The sequence below is a fragment of the Schistocerca nitens genome, chromosome 3 (assembly GCF_023898315.1).
Source record: "Schistocerca nitens isolate TAMUIC-IGC-003100 chromosome 3, iqSchNite1.1, whole genome shotgun sequence".
NCBI classification, from domain to species: Eukaryota; Metazoa; Arthropoda; class Insecta; order Orthoptera; family Acrididae; genus Schistocerca; species Schistocerca nitens.
Window position 1 is genome coordinate 200,801,244 of NC_064616.1, and position 12,580 is coordinate 200,813,823.

The window sequence follows — 12,580 nt, forward strand, 5'->3', positions numbered from 1 at the left end:
GGTTAGGTTAGGTTACGTTAGGTTACGTTAGGTTACGTTATGTTAGGTTAGGTTAGGTTAGGTTAGGTTAGGTTAGGTTAGGTTAGGTTAGGTTAGGTTAGGTTAGGTTAGGTTAGGTTAGGTTAGGTTAGGTTAGGTTAGGTTAGGTTAGGTTAGGTTAGGTTAGGTTGGGTTAGGTTAGGTTAGGTTAGGTTAGGTTAGGATCGTCGCTTCCTCCCCGACACCGGCAGTTGATCAGCCTGGGTCTTCTCCCTTCTGCCAGCCATCACGGCACTGTATGTGGTGTTTTCAATCCTACACACAAGTTTCAGGGGGGGGGGGCAGCATCTGGTATCTTGGTATCTAGGACCACAGGTTTCGAATCTGCGCCAGACAGCTCAGAACTCTATGACCACTAGAGGTCGCTGCAGCAGTCATACCGTAAGGCATGGCTGCGTGCGCTCCATGCCCCGAATCTAAAGTGAGGGCGCCACTGTGGAGCACATGGTCCCAGTGGCCAGTAGCAACATACCCTGTCGTGTATTAGGACACATGCATCTCACTTAGTGGGGCAGTCTGGTACTCGCATTGATTCAGTTGACATTTTGCTTACAGGCATCTGGTTAGGTTAGGTTAGGTTAGGTTAGGTTAGGTTAGGTTAGGTTAGGTTAGGTTAGGTTCGTCCCTTCCTCCCCGACACCGGCAGTTGATCAGCCTGGGTCTTCTCCCTTCTGCCAGCCATCACGGCACTGTATGTGGTGTTTTCAGTCCTACACACAAGTTTCAGGGGGGGGGCGGGGCAGCATCTGGTATCTTGGTATCTAGGACCACAGGTTTCGAATCTGCGCCAGACAGCTCAGAACTCTATGACCACTAGAGGTTGCTGCAGCAGTCATACCATAAGGCATGGCTGCGTGCGCTCCATGCCCCGAATCTAAAGTGAGGGCGCCACTGTGGAGCACATGGTCCCAGTGGCCAGTAGCAACATACCCTGTCATGTATTAGGACACATGCATCTCACTTAGTGATGCAGTCTGGTACTCGCATTGATTCAGTTGACATTTTGCTTACAGGCATCAGGTTAGGTTAGGTTAGGTTAGGTTAGGTTAGGTTAGGTTAGGTTAGGTTAGGTTAGGTTAGGTTAGGTTAGGTTAGGTTAGGTTAGGTTAGGTTAGGTTAGGTTAGGTTAGGTTAGGTTAGGTTAGGTTCGTCCCTTCCTCCCCGACACCGGCAGTTGATCAGCCTGGGTCTTCTCCCTTCTGCCAGCCATCACGGCACTGTATGTGGTGTTTTCAATCCTACACACAAGTTTCAGGGGGGGGGGCAGCATCTGGTATCTTGGTATCTAGGACCACAGGTTTCGAATCTGCGCCAGACAGCTCAGAACTCTATGACCACTAGAGGTCGCTGCAGCAGTCATACCGTAAGGCATGGCTGCGTGCGCTCCATGCCCCGAATCTAAAGTGAGGGCGCCACTGTGGAGCACATGGTCACAGTGGCCAGTAGCAACATACCCTGTCGTGTATTAGGACACATGCATCTCACTTAGTGGGGCAGTCTGGTACTCGCATTGATTCTGTTGACATTTTGCTTACAGGCATCAGGTTAGGTTAGGTTAGGTTAGGTTAGGTTAGGTTAGGTTAGGTTAGGTTAGGTTAGGTTAGGTTAGGTTAGGTTAGGTTAGGTTAGGTTAGGTTAGGTTAGGTTAGGTTAGGTTAGGTTAGGTTAGGTTAGGTTAGGTCGTCCCTTCCTCCCCGACACCGGCAGTTGACCAGCCTGGGTCTTCTCCATTCTGCCAGCCATCACGGCACTGTATGTGGTGTTTTCAATCCTACACACAAGTTTCAGGGGGGGGGGAGGATTTGGTATCTTGGTATCTAGTACCACAGGTTTCGAATCTGCGCCAGACAGCTCAGAACTCTATGACCACTAGAGGTCGCTGCAGCAGTCATACCGTAAGGCAGGGCTGCGTGCGCTCCATACCCCGAATCTAAAGTGAGGGCGCCACTGTGGAGCACATGGTCCCAGTGGCCAGTAGCAACATACCCTGTCGTGTATTAAGACACATGCATCTCACTTAGTGAGGCAGTCTGGTACTCGAATTGATTCAGTTGACATTTTGCTTACAGGCATCAGGTTAGGTTAGGTTAGGTTAGGTTAGGTTAGGTTAGGTTAGGTTAGGTTAGGTTAGGTTAGGTTAGGTTAGGTTAGGTTAGGTTAGGTTAGGTTAGGTTAGGTTCGTCCCTTCCTCCCCGACACCGGCAGTTGACCAGCCTGGGTCTTCTCCCTTCTGCCAGCCATCACGGCACTGTATGTGGTGTTTTCAATCCTACACACAAGTTTCAGGGGGGGGGGGGAGGATCTGGTATCTTGGTATCTAGTACCACAGGTTTCGGTTCTGCGCCAGACAGCTCAGAACTCTATGACCACTAGAGGTCGCTGCAGCAGTCATACCGTAAGGCAGGGCTGCGTGCGCTCCATGCCCCGAATATAAAGAGAGGGCGCCACTGCGGAGCACATGGTCCCAGTGGCCAGTAGCAACATACCCTGTCGTGTATTAAGACACATGCATCTCACTTAGTGAGGCAGTCTGGTACTCGCATTGATTCAGTTGACATTTTGCTTACAGGCATCAGGTTAGGTTAGGTTAGGTTAGGTTAGGTTAGGTTAGGTTAGGTTAGGTTAGGTTAGGTTAGGTTAGGTTAGGTTAGGTTAGGTTAGGTTAGGTTGGGTTAGGTTGGGTTAGGTTGGGTTAGGTTAGGTTAGGTTAGGTTAGGTTAGGTTCTTCGCTTCCTCCCCGACACCGGCAGTTGATCAGCCTGGGTCTTCTCCCTTCTGCCAGCCATCACGGCACTGTATGTGGTGTTTTCAATCCTACACACAAGTTTCAGGGGGGGGGGGGCAGCATCTGGTATCTTGGTATCTAGGACCACAGGTTTCGAATCTGCGCCAGACAGCTCAGAACTCTATGACCACTAGAGGTCGCTGCAGCAGTCATACCGTAAGGCATGGCTGCGTGCGCTCCATGCCCCGAATCTAAAGTGAGGGCGCCACTGTATAGCACATGGTCCCAGTGGCCAGTAGCAACATACCCTGTCGTGTATTAGGACACATGCATCTCACTTAGAGAGGCAGTCTGGTACTTGCATTGATTCAGTTGACATTTTGCTTACAGGCATCTGGTTAGGTTAGGTTAGGTTAGGTTAGGTTAGGTTAGGTTAGGTTAGGTTGGGTTACGTTAGGTTAGGTTAGGTTAGTTTAGGTTCGTCCCTTCCTCCCCGACACCGGCGGTTGATCAGCCTGGGTCTTCTCCCTTCCGCCAGCCATCACGGCACTGTATGTGGTGTTTTCAATCCTACACACAAGTTTCAGGGGGGGGGGGCTGCATCCGGTATCTTGAAATCTAGGACCACAGGTTTCGAATCTGCGCCAGACAGCTCAGAACTCTATGACCACTAGAGGTTGCTGCAGCAGTCATACCGTAAGGCATGGCTGCGTGCGCTCCATGCCCCGAATCTAAAGTGAGGGCGCCTCTATGGAGCACATGGTCCCAGTGGCCAGTAGCAACATACCCTGTCGTGTATTAGGACACATGCATCTCACTTAGTGAGGCAGTCTGGTACTCGCATTGATTCAGTTGACATTTTGCTTACAGGCATCAGGTTAGGTTAGGTTAGGTTAGGTTAGGTTAGGTTAGGTTAGGTTAGGTTAGGTTAGGTTAGGTTAGGTTAGGTTAGGTTAGGTTAGGTTAGGTTGGGTTAGGTTAGGTTGGGTTAGGTTTGGTTGGGTTAGGTTAGGTTAGGTTAGGTTAGGTTAGGTTAGGTTAGGTTAGGTTAGGTTAGGTTAGGTTAGGTTAGGTTTAGGTTAGGTTAGGTTATGTTAGGTTAGGTTAGGTTAGGTTAGGTTAGGTTAGGTTAGGTTAGGTTAGGTTAGGTTAGGTTAGGTTCGTCCCTTCCTCCCCGACACCGGCAGTTGACCAGCCTGGGTCTTCTCCCTTCTGCCAGCCATCACGGCACTTTATGTGGTGTTTTCAATCCTACACACAAGTTTCAGGGGGGGGGGAGGATTTGGTATCTTGGTATCTAGTACCACAGGTTTCGAATCTGCGCCAGACAGCTCAGAACTCTATGACCACTAGAGGTCGCTGCAGCAGTCATACCGTAAGGCAGGGCTGCGTGCGCTCCATACCTCGAATCTAAAGTGAGGGCGCAACTGTGGAGCACATGGTCCCAGTGGCCAGTAGCAACATACCCTGTCGTGTATTAAGACACAAGCATCTCACTTAGTGAGGCAGTATGGTACTCGCATTGATTCAGTTGACATTTTGCTTACAGGCATCAGGTTAGGTTGGGTTAGGTTAGGTTAGGTTAGGTTAGGTTAGGTTAGGTTAGGTTAGGTTAGGTTAGCTTAGGTTAGGTTACGTTAGGTTAGGTTAGGTTAGGTTAGGTTAGGTTAGGTTAGGTTAGGTTAGGTTAGGTTAGGTTAGGTTCGTCCCTTCCTCCCCGACACCGGCAGTTGACCAGCCTGGGTCTTCTCCCTTCTGCCAGCCATCACGGCACTGTATGTGGTGTTTTCAATCCTACACACAAGTTTCAGGGGGGGGGGGGAGGATCGGGTATCTTGGTATCTAGTACCACAGGTTTCAGTTCTGCGCCAGACAGCTCAAACTCTATGACCACTAGAGGTCGCTGCAGCAGTCATACCGTAAGGCAGGGCTGCGTGCGCTCCATGCCCCGAATCTAAAGTGATGGCGCCACTGTGGAGCACATGGTCCCAGTGGCCAGTAGCAACATACCCTGTCGTGTATTAGGACACATGCATCTCACTTAGAGAGGCAGTCTGGTACTTGCATTGATTCAGTTGACATTTTGCTTACAGGCATCTGGTTAGGTTAGGTTAGGTTAGGTTAGGTTAGGTTAGGTTAGGTTAGGTTAGGTTAGGTTAGGTTAGGTTAGGTTAGGTTAGGTTAGGTTAGGTTAGGTTAGGTCAGGTTAGGTTAGGTCAGGTCAGGTTAGGTCAGGTCAGGTCAGGTCAGGTCAGGTTAGGTTAGGTCAGGTTAGGTTAGGTTAGGTTAGGTTAGGTTAGGTTAGGTTAGGTTAGGTTAGGTTAGGTTAGGTTAGGTTAGGTTAGGTTAGGTTAGGTTAGGTTAGGTTAGGTTAGGTTAGGTTAGGTTAGGTTAGGTTAGGTTAGGTTGGGTTAGGTTGGGTTAGGTTGGGTTAGGTTAGGTTAGGTTAGGTTCGTCGCTTCCTCCCCGACACCGGCAGTTGATCAGCCTGGGTCTTCTCCCTTCTGCCAGCCATCACGGCACTGTATGTGGTGTTTTCAATCCTACACACAAGTTTCAGGGGGGGGGGGCAGCATCTGGTATCTTGGTATCTAGGACCACAGGTTTCGAATCTGCGCCAGACAGCTCAGAACTCTATGACCACTAGAGGTCGCTGCAGCAGTCATACCGTAAGGCATGGCTGCGTGCGCTCCATGCCCCGAATCTAAAGTGAGGGCGCCACTGTGGAGCACATGGTCCCAGTGGCCAGTAGCAACATACCCTGTCGTGTATTAGGACACATGCATCTCACTTAGAGAGGCAGTCTGGTACTCGCATTGATTCAGTTGGCATTTTGCTTACAGGCATCTGGTTAGGTTAGGTTAGGTTAGGTTAGGTTAGGTTAGGTTAGGTTAGGTTAGGTTAGGTTAGGTTAGGTTAGGTTAGGTTAGGTTAGGTTAGGTTAGGTTAAGTTAGGTTAGGTTAGGTTAGGTTAGGTTAGGTTAGGTTAGGTTAGGTTAGGTTAGGTTAGGTTAGGTTAGGTTAGGTTAGGTTAGGTTAGGTTAGGTTAGGTTAGGTTAGGTTAGGTTAGGTTCGTCCCTTCCTCCCCGACACCGGCAGTTGATCAGCCTGGGTCTTCTCCCTTCTGCCAGCCATCACGGCACTGTATGTGGTGTTTTCAATCCTACACACAAGTTTCAGGGGTGGGGGCGGGGCAGCATCTAATATCTTGGTATCTAGGACCACAGGTTTCGAATCTGCGCCAGACAGCTCAGAACTCTATGACCACTAGAGGTTGCTGCAGCAGTCATACCATAAGGCATGGCTGCGTGCGCTCCATGCCCCGAATCTAAAGTGATGGCGCCACTGTGGAGCACATGGTCCCAGTGGCCAGTAGCAACATACCCTGTCATGTATTAGGACACATGCATCTCACTTAGTGAGGCAGTCTGGTACTCGCATTGATTCAGTTGACATTTTGATTACAGGCATCAGGTTAGGTTAGGTTAGGTTAGGTTAGGTTAGGTTAGGTTAGGTTAGGTTAGGTTAGGTTAGGTTAGGTTAGGTTAGGTTAGGTTAGGTTAGGTTAGGTTAAGTTAGGTTAGGTTAGGTTAGGTTAGGTTAGGTTAGGTTAGGTTAGGTTAGGTTAGGTTAGGTTAGGTTAGGTTAGGTTAGGTTAGGTTAGGTTAGGTTGGGTTAGGTTAGGTTAGGTTAGGATCGTCGCTTCCTCCCCGACACCGGCAGTTGATCAGCCTGGGTCTTCTCCCTTCTGCCAGCCATCACGGCACTGTATGTGGTGTTTTCAATCCTACACACAAGTTTCAGGGGGGGGGGCAGCATCTGGTATCTTGGTATCTAGGACCACAGGTTTCGAATCTGCGCCAGACAGCTCAGAACTCTATGACCACTAGAGGTCGCTGCAGCAGTTATACCGTAAGGCATGGCTGCGTGCGCTCTATGCCCCGAATCTAAAGTGAGGGCGCCACTGTGGAGCACATGGACCCAGTGGCCAGTAGCAACATACCCTGTCGTGTATTAGGACACATGCATCTCACTTAGAGAGGCAGTCTGGTACTCGCATTGATTCAGTTGACATTTTGCTTACAGGCATCTGGTAAGGTTAGGTTAGGTTAGGTTAGGTTAGGTTAGGTTAGGTTAGGTTAGGTTCGTCCCTTCCTCCCCGACACCGGCAGTTGATCAGCCTGGGTCTTCTCCCTTCTGCCAGCCATCACGGCACTGTATGTGGTGTTTTCAGTCCTACACACAAGTTTCAGGGGGGGGGGGGCGGGGCAGCATCTGGTATCTTGGTATCTAGGACCACAGGTTTCGAATCTGCGCCAGACAGCTCAGAACTCTATGACCACTAGAGGTTGTTGCAGCAGTCATACCATAAGGCATGGCTGCGTGCGCTCCATGCCCCGAATCTAAAGTGAGGGCGCCACTGTGGAGCACATGGTCCCAGTGGCCAGTAGCAACATACCCTGTCATGTATTAGGACACATGCATCTCACTTAGTGAGGCAGTCTGGTACTCGCATTGATTCAGTTGACATTTTGCTTACAGGCATCAGGTTAGGTTAGGTTAGGTTAGGTTAGGTTAGGTTAGGTTAGGTTAGGTTAGGTTAGGTTAGGTTAGGTTAGGTTAGGTTAGGTTAGGTTAGGTTAGGTTAGGTTAGGTTAGGTTAGGTTAGGTTAGGTTAGGTTAGGTTCGTCCCTTCCTCCCCGACACCGGCAGTTGATCAGCCTGGGTCTTCTCCCTTCTGCCAGCCATCACGGCACTGTATGTGGTGTTTTCAATCCTACACACAAGTTTCAGGGGGGGGGGGGCAGCATCTGGTATCTTGGTATCTAGGACCACAGGTTTCGAATCTGCGCCAGACAGCTCAGAACTCTATGACCACTAGAGGTCGCTGCAGCAGTCATACCGTAAGGCATGGCTGCGTGCGCTCCATGCCCCGAATCTAAAGTGAGGGCGCCACTGTGGAGCACATGGTCACAGTGGCCAGTAGCAACATACCCTGTCGTGTATTAGGACACATGCATCTCACTTAGTGGGGCAGTCTGGTACTCGCATTGATTCTGTTGACATTTTGCTTACAGGCATCAGGATAGGTTAGGTTAGGTTAGGTTAGGTTAGGTTAGGTTAGGTTAGGTTAGGTTAGGTTAGGTTAGGTTAGGTTAGGTTAGGTTAGGTTAGGTTAGGTTAGGTTAGGTTAGGTTAGGTTAGGTTAGGTTAGGTTAGGTTAGGTTAGGTTAGGTTAGGTTAGGTTAGGTTAGGTTAGGTTAGGTTAGGTTAGGTTAGGTTAGGTTAGGTTCGTCCCTTCCTCCCCGACACCGGCAGTTGACCAGCCTGGGTCTTCTCCCTTCTGCCAGCCATCACGGCACTGTATGTGGTGTTTTCAATCATACACACAAGTTTCAGGGGGGGGGAGGATTTGGTATCTTGGTATCTAGTACCACAGGTTTCGAATCTGCGCCAGACAGCTCAGAACTCTATGACCACTAGAGGTCGCTGCAGCAGTCATACCGTAAGGCAGGGCTGCGTGCGCTCCATACCCCGAATCTAAAGTGAGGGCGCCACTGTGGAGCACATGGTCCCAGTGGCCAGTAGCAACATACCCTGTCGTGTATTAAGACACATGCATCTCACTTAGTGAGGCAGTCTGGTACTCGAATTGATTCAGTTGACATTTTGCTTACAGGCATCAGGTTAGCTTAGGTTAGGTTAGGTTAGGTTAGGTTAGGTTAGGTTAGGTTAGGTTAGGTTAGGTTAGGTTAGGTTAGGTTAGGTTAGGTTAGGTTAGGTTAGGTTCGTCCCTTCCTCCCCGACACCGGCAGTTGACCAGCCTGGGTCTTCTCCCTTCTGCCAGCCATCACGGCACTGTATGTGGTGTTTTCAATCCTACACACAAGTTTCAGGGGGGGGGGAGGATCTGGTATCTTGGTATCTAGTACCACAGGTTTCGGTTCTGCGCCAGACAGCTCAGAACTCTATGACCACTAGAGGTCGCTGCAGCAGTCATACCGTAAGGCAGGGCTGCGTGCGCTCCATGCCCCGAATATAAAGAGAGGGCGCCACTGCGGAGCACATGGTCCCAGTGGCCAGTAGCAACATACCCTGTCGTGTATTAAGACTCATGCATCTCACTTAGTGAGGCAGTCTGGTACTCGCATTGATTCAGTTGACATTTTGCTTACAGGCATCAGGTTAGGTTAGGTTAGGTTAGGTTAGGTTAGGTTAGGTTAGGTTAGGTTAGGTTAGGTTAGGTTGGGTTAGGTTGGGTTAGGTTGGGTTAGGTTAGGTTAGGTTAGGTTAGGTTAGGTTCTTCGCTTCCTCCCCGACACCGGCAGTTGATCAGCCTGGGGCTTCTCCCTTCTGCCAGCCATCACGGCACTGTATGTGGTGTTTTCAATCCTACACACAAGTTTCAGGGGGGGGGGGCAGCATCTGGTATCTTGGTATCTAGGACCACAGGTTTCGAATCTGCGCCAGACAGCTCAGAACTCTATGACCACTAGAGGTCGCTGCAGCAGTCATACCGTAAGGCATGGCTGCGTGCGCTCCATGCCCCGAATCTAAAGTGAGGGCGCCACTGTGGAGCACATGGTCCCAGTGGCCAGTAGCAACATACCCTGTCGTGTATTAGGACACATGCATCTCACTTAGAGAGGCAGTCTGGTACTTGCATTGATTCAGTTGACATTTTGCTTACGGGCATCTGGTTAGGTTAGGTTAGGTTAGGTTAGGTTAGGTTAGGTTAGGTTAGGTTGGGTTACGTTAGGTTAGGTTAGGTTAGGTTAGGTTCGTCCCTTCCTCCCCGACATCGGCGGTTGATCAGCCTGGGTCTTTTCCCTTCCGCCAGCCATCACGGCACTGTATGTGGTGTTTTCAATCCTACACACAAGTTTCAGGGGGGGGGGCTGCATCCGGTATCTTGAAATCCAGGACCACAGGTTTCGAATCTGCGCCAGACAGCTCAGAACTCTATGACCACTAGAGGTTGCTGCAGCAGTCATACCGTAAGGCATGGCTGCGTGAGCTCCATGCCCCGAATCTAAAGTGAGGGCGCCTCTATGGAGCACATGGTCCCAGTGGCCAGTAGCAACATACCCTGTCGTGTATTAGGACACATGCATCTCACTTAGTGAGGCAGTCTGGTACTCGCATTGATTCAGTTGACATTTTGCTTACAGGCATCAGGTTAGGTTAGGTTAGGTTAGGTTACGTTAGGTTAGGTTAGGTTAGGTTAGGTTAGGTTAGGTTAGGTTAGGTTAGGTTAGGTTAGGTTAGGTTAGGTTGGGTTAGGTTAGGTTAGGTTAGGTTAGGTTAGGTTAGGTTAGGTTAGGTTAGGTTAGGTTAGGTTAGGTTAGGTTAGGTTAGGTTAGGTTAGGTTAGGTTTAGGTTAGGTTAGGTTATGTTAGGTTAGGTTAGGTTAGGTTAGGTTAGGTTAGGTTAGGTTAGGTTAGGTTAGGTTAGGTTAGGTTCGTCCCTTCCTCCCCGACACCGGCAGTTGACCAGCCTGGGTCTTCTCCCTTCTGCCAGCCATCACGGCACTTTATGTGGTGTTTTCAATCCTACACACAAGTTTCAGGGGGGGGGGGGAGGATTTGGTATCTTGGTATCTAGTACCACAGGTTTCGAATCTGCGCCAGACAGCTCAGAACTCTATGACCACTAGAGGTCGCTGCAGCAGTCATACCGTAAGGCAGGGCTGCGTGCGCTCCATACCTCGAATCTAAAGTGAGGGCGCAACTGTGGAGCACATGGTCCCAGTGGCCAGTAGCAACATACCCTGTCGTGTATTAAGACACAAGCATCTCACTTAGTGAGGCAGTATGGTACTCGCATTGATTCAGTTGACATTTTGCTTACAGGCATCAGGTTAGGTTGGGTTAGGTTAGGTTAGGTTAGGTTAGGTTAGGTTAGGTTAGGTTAGGTTAGGTTAGCTTAGGTTAGGTTACGTTAGGTTAGGTTAGGTTAGGTTAGGTTAGGTTAGGTTAGGTTAGGTTAGGTTAGGTTAGGTTAGGTTAGGTTCGTCCCTTCCTCCCCGACACCGGCAGTTGACCAGCCTGGGTCTTCTCCCTTCTGCCAGCCATCACGGCACTGTATGTGGTGTTTTCAATCCTACACACAAGTTTCAGGGGGGGGGGGGAGGATCGGGTATCTTGGTATCTAGTACCACAGGTTTCAGTTCTGCGCCAGACAGCTCAAACTCTATGACCACTAGAGGTCGCTGCAGCAGTCATACCGTAAGGCAGGGCTGCGTGCGCTCCATGCCCCGAATCTAAAGTGATGGCGCCACTGTGGAGCACATGGTCCCAGTGGCCAGTAGCAACATACCCTGTCGTGTATTAGGACACATGCATCTCACTTAGAGAGGCAGTCTGGTACTTGCATTGATTCAGTTGACATTTTGCTTACAGGCATCTGGTTAGGTTAGGTTAGGTTAGGTTAGGTTAGGTTAGGTTAGGTTAGGTTAGGTTAGGTTAGGTTAGGTTAGGTTAGGTTAGGTTAGGTTAGGTTAGGTCAGGTTAGGTTAGGTCAGGTCAGGTTAGGTCAGGTCAGGTCAGGTCAGGTCAGGTTAGGTTAGGTCAGGTTAGGTTAGGTCAGGTTAGGTTAGGTTAGGTTAGGTTAGGTTAGGTTAGGTTAGGTTAGGTTAGGTTAGGTTAGGTTAGGTTAGGTTAGGTTAGGTTAGGTTAGGTTAGGTTAGGTTGGGTTAGGTTGGGTTAGGTTGGGTTAGGTTAGGTTAGGTTAGGTTCGTCGCTTCCTCCCCGACACCGGCAGTTGATCAGCCTGGGTCTTCTCCCTTCTGCCAGCCATCACGGCACTGTATGTGGTGTTTTCAATCCTACACACAAGATTCAGGGGGGGGGGCAGCACCTGGTATCTTGGTATCTAGGACCACAGGTTTCGAATCTGCGCCAGACAGCTCAGAACTCTATGACCACTAGAGGTCGCTGCAGCAGTCATACCGTAAGGCATGGCTGCGTGCGCTCCATGCCCCGAATCTAAAGTGAGGGCGCCACTGTGGAGCACATGGTCCCAGTGGCCAGTAGCAACATACCCTGTCGTGTATTAGGACACATGCATCTCACTTAGAGAGGCAGTCTGGTACTCGCATTGATTCAGTTGACATTTTGCTTACAGGCATCTGGTTAGGTTAGGTTAGGTTAGGTTAGGTTAGGTTAGGTTAGGTTAGGTTACGTTAGGTTAGGTTAGGTTAGGTTAGGTTCGTCCCTTCCTCCCCGACCCCGGCAGTTGATCAGCCTGGGTCTTCTCCCTTCTGCCAGCCATCACGGCACTGTATGTGGTGTTTTCAATCCTACACACAAGTTTCAGGGGTGGGGGCGGGGCAGCATCCAATATCTTGGTATCTAGGACCACAGGTTTCGAATCTGCGCCAGACAGCTCAGAACTCTATGACCACTAGAGGTTGCTGCAGCAGTCATACCATAAGGCATGGCTGCGTGTGCTCCATGCCCCGAATCTAAAGTGATGGCGCCACTGTGGAGCACATGGTCCCAGTGGCCAGTAGCAACATACCCTGTCATGTATTAGGACACATGCATCTCACTTAGTGAGGCAGTCTGGTACTCGCATTGATTCAGTTGACATTTTGCTTACAGGCATCAGGTTAGGTTAGGTTAGGTTAGGTTAGGTTAGGTTAGGTTAGGTTAGGTTAGGTTAGGTTAGGTTAGGTTAAGTTAGGTTAGGTTAGGTTAGGTTAGGTTAGGTTAGGTTAGGTTAGGTTAGGTTAGGTTCGTCCCTTCCTCCCCGACACCGGCAGTTGATCAGCCTGGGTCTTCTCCCTTCTGCCAGCCATCACGGCACTGTATG